This window comes from Polypterus senegalus, chromosome 10 (genome assembly GCF_016835505.1).
Source record: "Polypterus senegalus isolate Bchr_013 chromosome 10, ASM1683550v1, whole genome shotgun sequence".
Taxonomy (NCBI): Eukaryota; Metazoa; Chordata; class Cladistia; order Polypteriformes; family Polypteridae; genus Polypterus; species Polypterus senegalus.
Window position 1 is genome coordinate 140,612,808 of NC_053163.1, and position 7,125 is coordinate 140,619,932.

At 42.7% G+C, this 7,125-nt stretch overlaps 1 long non-coding RNA gene across 1 annotated transcript; it reads right to left on the bottom strand.

Annotated features, from left to right (window-relative positions):
* Positions 1-4,651: 4,651 nt before the first annotated feature.
* Positions 4,652-5,079, bottom strand: LOC120538404. The gene is made up of 3 exons (XR_005635452.1): positions 5,029-5,079; positions 4,834-4,864; positions 4,652-4,728 (listed from the first exon to the last, which is right to left on the bottom strand). It is a non-coding gene; the product is annotated as an uncharacterized LOC120538404 (long non-coding RNA).
* Positions 5,080-7,125: the final 2,046 nt, after the last annotated feature.

The window sequence follows — 7,125 nt, forward strand, 5'->3', positions numbered from 1 at the left end:
GCCTTAAGGAACTCCGGGTGTATCTCATCCACCCCCGGGGCCCTGCCGCCAAGGAGTTTTTTGACCACCTTGGGGACTTCAGTCCCAGAGATGGGAGAGCCCACCTCAGAGTCCCCAGGCTCTGCTTCCTCATTGGAAGGCATGTTAGTGGGATTGAGGAGGTCTTCGAAGTACTCTTCCCACCGACCCACAACGTCCCGAGTCGAGGTCAGCAGCGCACCATCCCCACCATATACGGTGTTGACACTGCACCGCTTCCCCCTACTGAGACGCCGGACGGTGGACCAGAATCTCCTCGAAGCCGTCCGAATGTCGTTCTCCATGGCGTCTCCAAACTCCTCCCATGCCCGAGTTTTTGCCTCATCAACCACCGAAGCTGCATTCCGCTTGGCCTGCCGGTACCTATTAGCTGCCTCCAGAGTCCCACAGGACAAAAAGGTCCTATAGGATACCAGAGTTAGTCATATACAATTAAAGGTAATTGAAAACAGGTGTGTTTTACGTCTTGATTTATACATTTCGATTGATGATGCTGACCTAATTTCAACTGGCAGAGCATTCCATAACTTTGGTGCTAGAACTGCAAAGGCACGATCACCCGTAGTCTTCATCTTAGATTTTGGCACAACCAACAGTTGCTGCTGAGAGGAACGTAGGGAGCAGACTAGTGTATACGGGACCAGCAACTAGGCCAGATAGGATGGGGCAGCACCATACAGTGACTTCAATACCAAAAGTAAAATTTTAAACTGAATCCTAAATTCACCTGGGAGCCAATGAAGCGAGGCCAGAATTGGGGTAATGGACACAACTTTCTGAGAACCAGTAAGAAAACGAACAGCAGCATTCTGAATCATCTGCAGCCAAGAAAGATGAGATTTACTTCTTCTTCTTTCGGCTACTCCCATTCTTCCATATCTGTCTGTCCTCTGTATCTTGATCTGTTACACCCATCACCTGCATGTCTTAATTCACCACATCCATATACCTTCTCTTAGGCCTTCCTCTTTTCCCCTTCCCTGGCAGTTCTATCTTCAGCATCCTTCTCCCAATATACCCAGCATCTCTCCTCTGTACATGTCCAAACCAACGTAATCTCGCCTCTCTGACTTTGTCTTCCAACCGTCCAACTTGAGCTGACCCTCTAATGTCCTCATTTCTAATCCTGTCCATCCTCGTCACACCCAATGCAAATCGTAGCACCTTTAACTCTGCCACCTCCAGCTCTGTCGCCTGCTTTCTGGTCAGTGCCACCATCTCTAGCCCATATAACATAGCTGGTCTCAATAATGTCGCGTAGACCTTCCCTTTCTCTCTTGCTGACACCCGACTGTCACAAATCACTCCTGACACTCTTCTCCACCCACTCCACTCTGCTTGCACTCTCTTTTTCACTTCTCTTCCACAATCCCCGTTACTCTGTACTGTTGATCCCAAGTATTTAAACTCATCCACCTTCACCAACTCTACTCTCTTCATCCTCACCATTCCACTGGCCTCCCTCTCATTCACACACATGTATTCTGTCTTGTTCCTACTGACCCTCATTCCTCTCCTCTCTAGAGCATATCTCCACCTCTTCAGCGTCTCCTCAATCTGCTCCCTACTCTCGCTACAGATCACAATGTCATCAGCAAATATCATAGTCCACAGGGACTCCTGTCTAATCTCGTCTGTCAACCTGTCTATCACCATTGCAAATGAGAAAGGGCTCAGAGCCGATCCCTGATGTAATCCCACCTCCACCTTGAATGCATCCGTCACTCCTACCGCAGACCTCACCACAGTCACACTTCCCTTGTACATATCCTGTACAACTCTTATGTACTTCTCTGTCACTCCCGACTTTCTCATACAATACCACAGCTCCTCTCGAGGCACCCTGTCATATGCTTTCTCCAGGTCCATAAAGATGCAATGCAAAGATGAGATTTATTGATTCTGGAATAAAGTGAATTACAATAGTCAAGGTGTTATATAATAAAAGCATTGCATACCTTCTTCAAATCTGATTGCCCCAGGAACGGTTTCACTTTAGCAAGCAGTCTAAGCTGGAAAAAGCAGCGACAGTTTACACCAATTTAGACTTCGGTAGTTCAGAGACTCAGAGCCTAATCTGAGGCACAACACGGCTTAGTCCGCCTTACAGAGAAGTGCACATTGAAGTTTCGTGACCTTTGGCGTGCCATAGTGGACATGAATGAAAGATGTTTTGAAAGACGTCACATGAATAATGTAAAAACACATCTCTCTATTATGAAAGGATTTCCTGGGACAAGACTTTCTCTGAGATAATTTCAATTCCCATGAGAGATAATTTCAGGTTCCACTCTCCTCTCAAACAATTACAACCACGGCCACAGTCCAATCACTTCTCATTCGTGTGTATGCTATTGTCAGACACACTTCCTACACTCTCAGCTCCAAGCAGGGTCAGAAATAAAAGACAAAGAGTAGAAGACAAAGTAAAACGTTGTAAAGAGGTTCAAAAACGTTGCAGTGATACACATACAGAGCAGGTTACAGATTATGAAAGTACTAAAATTCTAAAGTCTCAAAAAACTGATAGTAAAGATCGCATTAGCACTAACAAACGGAAATTATTACTCTGTGAAATAATTCAACAGTGAAAAGAGATTGATTATATGGACATAGGTGATATGACAGAAGTAAGTAGATGTTGTTCGGCTTTAAACTTTTAGTCAGAGACTTGTAGATCGTCTAATTCGTGTTGCCATCAGGGAAAAGTAGTGTTTCTTCCCAATGAAGAGGCGTAGCCACGACAATTAAAAGATTTGTTGTTTGGTGAAAGTGAAATCCACAGCGCAGGCCGGTGGGATGGCAAGCAAAGCGAGCAGGGGGCAAAGCCCCCTAGTTATTATCATAAATAATTGTTACTTTTGTACTTTGATTTGATGTCAACAGTTTTCAAAGTTCAAACATGTAAATGGTAAATCATAGCGATTCTGTTGTTAAGTTGTGGTCCCTGTTTGTCTGCAAACGCAGAACATTTGAACAACGTAAGGTTATTTATATTTTCACCATAAAACGCCATGTCAGCCAGTAGAAGCGGAAACATTATAATAGTGGTGCTGAGAAACGTAAGGCACGCCTGCAACAGGAACTGAAAAACGCTAAGCTTACCTAGATTTCTACCTTTCTCAAAACTGAGCTAGGGCCAGCAGTAGGAACTGAGAATGCTGATGCTGGTGAATCGTCACAAAAGCCACAAGCAGGTTATGCAGACAGTGCAGTGAGTGAAGTGGCTGCGACCACCGAGTCTGGAAGTAGCGATACAACAGCTTCAGATCAGGTGCTGTCTGCTATTCCCATTCCCATACATCAGCATCGCTGTATTTGTATTATATTTGGTACAAGATTACAGATTACTGTTTTCCGTTGGGGTGTAATGTTTATGAAAAGATTGAACAGGCTTAGGAATTCTTGTGCTTAAAATAGATTTTCAGAGGGTGGGGGGCACATAGCTAAACATATGATAAATACAGCACATGAATTAAACAAACTAATACTCGGCACATAACGTCAAAAGACATACTGTATATATACATCAGTGGTACTCAATCCACAACTCCGAGCTGCACACGACTCTTCATAGGCCTGGTGCAGCTCTTTTAAGTCCTACTTAAGAAAAAATAAACTTAAAAAATCATTAAAAAATAATAATAAAAATATAAAAAAACTTGGTCATCAAAATTCATTTCATTCTTATTCTCTATGCCATGTGGGTCCAAGATTACGGATTCCTGTTTTCCTTTGGGGTGCAATGATTATGAAAAGATTGAATATGCTTAGGAATTCTTGTTCTTAAAAGATATTTTCAGAGGGTGGGCACATATCTAAACATACTGTATCTGTATAATAAATACAACACAAGAATTACACAAAATAATATTCAGCACATAATGATAAAAACATGCTGTACATATGCATCAGTGGTACTCAATCCACGGCTCATGAGCAGCACACCGCTCTTCAAAGACCAGGTGTAGCTCTTTTAAGTCCATCCATCCATTTTCTAACCCGCTGAATCCGAATACAGGGCCAATCCCAGCCAACACAGGGCACAAGGCAGGAACCAATCCTGGGCAGGGTGCCAACCCACCGCAGGACACACACAAACACACCCACACACCAAGCACACACGAGGGCCAATTTAGAATCGCCAATCCACCTAACCTGCATGTCTTTGGACTGTGGGAGGAAACCGGAGCGCCCGGAGGAAACCCACGCAGACACGGGAGAACATGCAAACTCCACGCAGGGAGGACCCGGGAAGCGAACCCAGGTCTCCTAACTGCGAGACAGCAGCGCTACCACTGCGCCACCGTGCCGCCCTCTTTTAAGTCCTACTTAAGAAAAACGTCTTTAAAAAAATCCATCCACCCATCCATTATCCAACCCGCTCTATCCTAATTACAGGGTCACGGGGGTCTGCTGGAGCCAATCCCAGCCAACACAGAGTGCAAGGTAGGAAACAAACCCCAGGCAGGGTGCCAGCCCACTGCAGTCTTTAAAAAATCTTTAAAAAAATAAATTAATTAATTAAAAACATTGTCAGCAGAATTCATTTTATTCTCATTTCGTATTTCACGTTGGTCCAAGATTACGGATTCCTGTTTTCCTTTGGAGTGCAGTGTTTATGAAAAGATTGAATAGGCTTATGAATTCTTGTTCTCAAAATAGATATTCCGAGGGTGGAGCGCATATCTAAACATATGAGAAATACAACACAAGAATTAAACAAACTAATATTTAGCACATAATGACAAAAAAAAAAATATTGTATACTGTATGTACATCAGTGGTACTCACGAGCAGCACACGGCTCTTCAAAGGCCAAGTCCTATTTTACAAAAACAAAATAAAAAAAATCATTATAATCAAAATCAAAATAATAATAATAAAGATTAAAACATTGCCAGCAGAATTAATTTCATTCTAATTTGCGCAAATTAATCTATTACTCCCCTACCCTTCAACCATGTGAGAAACACAATTACAATGTACCTCAGGTCTGGGAAAACTAGCATGAAAACTGGGAAACTACTGTTGATAGCAGCCCCAGATTTTCTTAAATCAAGAAACTGAGAGTCCCAGACTGGTGCTTTATCTTTATTTACTTCCAAAACTTTATATATCCGTTTATTACAGGGGTCCTCAATCCCAGTCCTGGAGAGCCGCAGTGGCTGCAGGTTTTTGTTCTGACCTGGTTGCTTAATTAGAAAGCAATTCTTGCCAATAAAGCACTAACAAGCTATGAAATTAAATTAACTCTGCTATGTCAGGTCATTCTCATATCCTAGATTTTCTTTCCCTTTCTATCATGCAAATGATTTGAAGGCTAAAATGGACGAGTAATTCTCAGTCCTTCACTTTTTCTCTTCATTTTTCTTCCAAGTATTTAATTAAACCCAATAGTGCAGATAAATACACTCAGGTGTAAATGTAAATAAGCTAAATGGAGAAATGCTGCTCTCTCTTGCCATTTGCATGTTATTGATAATAAGGAGCAATTAAAATAGCTGTTTAAGACCAAATTAAGCAAGAAGGGCTCAAAATCACTAAAGTGAAGCAGAAGTGTTACTTTAGCAATAAGTGCTTTTTATTAAGCAACTGGGTTGGAGCAAAAACCTGCAGCCACTGCGCCTCTCCAGGACCACCGTGATTGAGGACCCCTGGTTTATTAAATTTTCACTGTCATCAGTACTGTCAGGTCAGGTCACCCACCACATGACGAAACAGCTCACGGGATCCTGGTTGGCAACCCCCTGCTGATGATGTCACTTCTGGTCCCGGACCCACGGAAGAGGACCCTTCCAGTTCCGGCCCATTTTATGATGTCACCTCCGGGTACGAGCCTATGGAAGAAGATCCTTCTGGATCCGGCCCCTGTTAACATCACATTCTGTTTTGGCCTTTAAAGCCGGTATCTTATAAACAGTTGATCAGTTCTGTTTTGTGTTTTGAACTCTGAATTGTGCACATCAGTGCTATCAATTTACCTTTTTTGCAGCCAGGGAACAATACACAGGTGGCTGCCCCAACCTTTTATGACTTCTGTCTCTGATTTTTGTGACACAAAACATGACAATATCTCGGAAACAACAATTTCCATGAGCCAGGAGTAAAATCCTGGCTAAATCAGAAAACCAGAAACTCCTGCAAACTATGGGATTTTAAATCTTACCGTCTGTTACATTTCAGCTCTACCCAGACTCAGGCCCAACACAATACAATACAACTTGTTTTTGTATAGCGCCCTGCACTGAGTGGAGGCACAGAGTGCTGTGAACAATTCTCCCTTAAAATAAAAGTACAGATTATACTGATTACTAAATACAGGACTGGTACACATATGAATGCCGATTTATTAAAACACACAGAGATCAAGCTAGAAACTGATCAAACATAAGTGGAAATTAACAATGTCGGACCGTTAATTGATTGACAATGGTGGAGGTTCAAACTCTAAACAGAGAAAGTAAAAAACAAAGTCAACGTCCTAGAGACCTCAGCCAACTGGCCGCCTTTCCGCTCCTGGACTTTCTATAGTGGAGTCTGCGCTGGCCGGCCGATCTGATGAGAGAATCTCTCCGACACTCCTTCATCCAAGATGACTTTTCCGCATGCAGGAGAGCAGCCTGGCAACAGAACAATGGCAGCAAGTGCCACATCCAAATAACAGGAGAGTTAGTAACGGTTTAAAATATTGCAATACTTTTCTTTCTTTACAAACGACTGACAAACAGAAATGCTGTATGCACAGCTAATCAGCAGCTCTAGTCAGGGTGTGCTAAAGTGAGGTAGTGAGTATTCAGTTGAGGGGATGGGGGGCATAGGTTAAGGACCTGGCTCAAAGGCCCTTAACCTGAAAATGACTCCAGGGGCTTTGTACAGTGGCTGACCCTGCACTCTGACCCTAAAGGTCATCCGAAAAGACTATTTCCCCTCGGGGATTAAAAAAGTATATCAAATAAAAAAAAAATCAAAATCTCGTATATTAGCAGGCAGATCAAACCAAGTGGGTTCTTTGTATTTTTCTCATCTTCCAAATGTTATTTTTTGTGTTATGATATGGACTCTGTTTCTGGTCTATGTTGTATT